The following is a 3,354-nucleotide window of genomic DNA, read 5'->3' as shown; positions in this document are numbered from 1 at the left end:
TTGACACTATTTCCTCACTCAAAGTCTGGGAGTAAAATAGGAAAAAAAAAAGTAAAATAAAAGAGCCTGGGCTCTTTCCATAGTTTGGCTATTGTGGACATTGCTGCTATAAACATCGGGGATGTCCATCGACAGATGAATGGATAAAGAAGATGTGGTATATATATACAATGGAATATTATGCAGCCATCAAAAGGAATGAGATCTTGCCATTTGCAACGACGTGGATGGAACTGGAGGGTATTATGCTGAGCAAAATAAGTCAAACAGAGAAAGACATATATCATATGACCTCACTGATATGAGGAATTCTTAATCTCAGGAAACAAACTGAGGGTTGCTGGAGTGGGGGGTGGGATGGGAGGGATGGGGTGACTGGGTGGTAGACACTGGGGAGGGTATGTGCTCTGGTAAGCGCTGTGAATTGTGCAAGACTGTTGAATCACAGATCTGTACCTCTGAAACAAATAATGCAATATATGTAAAGAAAAAAAAAAAAAGAAGAAGAAGATAGCAGGAGGGGAAGAATGAAGGGGGGGAAATTGGAAGGGGACATGAACCATGAGAGATGATGGACTCTGAAAAACAAACTGAGAGTTCTAGAGGGAAGGGGTGTGGGAGGATGGGTTAGCCTGGTGATGGGTATTAAAGAGGGCACGTTCTGCATGGAGCACTGGGTGTTATGCACAAACAATGAATCATGGAACACTACATCAAAAACTAATGATGTAATGTATGGTGATTAACATAACAATAAAAAAGATAAAAAAAAGAGCCTGGGCATTAAAAATTTAACTATTAGTTAAAATACTTAATAACAGTATTGTAAGGTATAATTTTTATAAAAGTATGCTGCCAAGCTGTAGTAGTCTTAGAAAGAAATGGGTGAGTACAGAAAACAGTCCTCCTATGTTTGTCTCATTAGAAAGAATCTACATGTTGCTATTTCAAAATTTATATCTCAGATCTTTTACACTAGTATTCCCTAAGGAAGTAAAATAGTGAAAAATAAGGAGTATTATGCATTCATTAAATGCCGACTATGTGGCACTGTGTTTTTTGCTTGGAATTCAAATATGAAACACATTTTCCTTGCCTTTAAGGATAGTGTTTGGGAGTAAGCAGAAAAATAGACACATAATTCTAATCCAACATAGTAATTATTAAGTAGGTATGTAAAAAATGTACAAGAGCCTAAATACTTCTCTCTTAGAGCTTCCTATTTCATAACAGCTTATTTTTATTGCTTTAGAAGGTGTGCATATTACAACAAAGTTTATAATTTTCCTATGAGTTATTTTTCTTTTTGCAAACCAGCCATGAGTTTTAAACAATATATAGGGACAAATACCAAAAGGAATGTATCTGTATCCCATTTGGTAAAATTATATTGCCAACCTTTTCTATTTGGCCTGGAGTTGAATAAAAATAGAATTAGCAGGTATTATACCCAGAGTTTTTTGGCTTGTGCACTCTATGCAACTAGCTGGAAAAATGAGTATGTAAAGGTAAAATCCAGCTCATATTCCACATGCAGATCCAGGCAACTTGGCTTTGGTTCTTGTCCATGAGCTTTGTTAAATTCAGGTAAAGATTCCTTATGGACTAATGACATCCGTAAGTTTTAGGGCCTCCATTACTGGGCATGCTATAAGAAGTCTGCCTCCATAAAAATGTCCCAGTGCTTGCTTTGGCAGCACATACACAAAACTGGAATAATACAGAGAGATTGGCATGGTCCCTGTGCAAGAAGGACATGCGAAATTGTAGAAAATTCCATATTTTTACATCCCTTGTTCGTGGACAAGAAGAAGTAATTTGTAAAAATGGCCATACTGCCCAAAGCCATCTACAGATTCAATACAATCTCCATCAAAATGTCAAAGGCATTCTTCACAGAAACGAAAAAAGAAATTCTAAAATTTGTATGGAACCAGAGAAGACCCTGAATAGTCAAAACAATCCTAACAAAAAAGAACAAAGCTGGAGGTATCAAAGTTCCTGATTTCAAACTATATTACAAAGTCATAGTAATAAAAACAGTAAGGTCCTGGCACAAAAATAAACACACAGACTAAGAGAAAAGAACAGAAGCCCGGAATGAAATTCTAGCATATATGGTTAATTAATATGCACTAAGGGAGCCAATGAGGAAAGGATAATCTCCTCAACAAATGGTGCTGAGAAAACTGGAGAAACACATACAGAACAATAAAATTGGACCCCTATCTCACACCGCTCACAAACATTAACTTGAGATGGATCAAAAATATAAACATAAGAATTGATACCATAAAACTCCTAGGAGAAAACATAAGAAAGAAGCTCAAACATAAGAATTGATACCATAAAACTCCTAGGAGAAAACATAAGAAAGAAGCTCATCATTGGTCTTGGCAATGATTTTTTTGGTCATGACGCCAAAAGTACAAACAATGAAAGCAAAAGTCAACAAATGGGAATACACCAAACTCAAAAACTTCTGCACAGAAAAAGAAACAAAATGAAAAGACAATCTACAGAATAGAAGAAAAATTTCCCAAATGATATATTGGATAAGGGGTTAATGTCCAAAATATATAGCAAATGAACAGAACTTAATGATAAAAAGTATCTGATTTAAAAATTGGCAGAAGAACCAAAACATTTTTCCAAAGAGGACATCAAAAAGTTCAACAGGCACATGAACCAATGCTCAGCATCACTAATCACCAGGGAAATGCCAATCAAAACCACAATGAGATTTTCACCTCATACCTGTTAGACGGTCTATCATCAAGAGGTCAAGAACAACAGGTGCTGGTGAGGATATGGTGAAAAGGAACCCTTATATGCTGTTGGTGGGAATGTAAATTGATCTAAACACCATGGAAAACAATATGCACATTCTTCAAAAAATTAAAAATATGGGTCTACCATATGATCTGGCAAATCCACTTTTGGGTATATACCCAAAGAAAATGAAAATAGAATTTCAAAGAGATATATGTACTCCCATGTTTATCACAGCATTACTCACAGTAACTGAGAAATGGAAACAACATATCAATGCATCAGAAACATACGGTGTGTGTGAGTATAACATATATATAATATTACTCAGCCATGAGAAAGGTGGGTATCTTGCCATCTGCCACAACATGATTGGGACTTGAGCACATTATGCTAAGCTAGGTAGGTCAGACAGAGAAAGGGAAGTACTATGTGATATCACTTATACATGGAATCGGAAAAAAATCAAACCTGTAAAAAAATAGAGGGTAAAATGGCAGTTACCAGAAGATGGGGGCTAGGGAAATAAGACTGATAGTGTTTAAAGGTATAAACTTGTAATGAGTAGTAAATAAGCTATAG

General features: G+C 35.9%; 1 non-coding gene across 1 annotated transcript; it reads left to right on the top strand.

The window, feature by feature from the left end:
* Positions 1–1,681: 1,681 nt before the first annotated feature.
* LOC118527344 (U6 spliceosomal RNA) lies at positions 1,682–1,786 on the top strand. Its single transcript, XR_004913068.1, has one exon. It is a non-coding gene; the product is annotated as a U6 spliceosomal RNA (small nuclear RNA).
* The last annotated feature ends 1,568 nt before the right edge of the window (positions 1,787–3,354 follow it).

This window comes from Halichoerus grypus, chromosome 2 (assembly GCF_964656455.1).
Source record: "Halichoerus grypus chromosome 2, mHalGry1.hap1.1, whole genome shotgun sequence".
NCBI classification, from domain to species: Eukaryota; Metazoa; Chordata; class Mammalia; order Carnivora; family Phocidae; genus Halichoerus; species Halichoerus grypus.
This window is presented reverse-complemented; position numbering and strand designations above follow the sequence as displayed.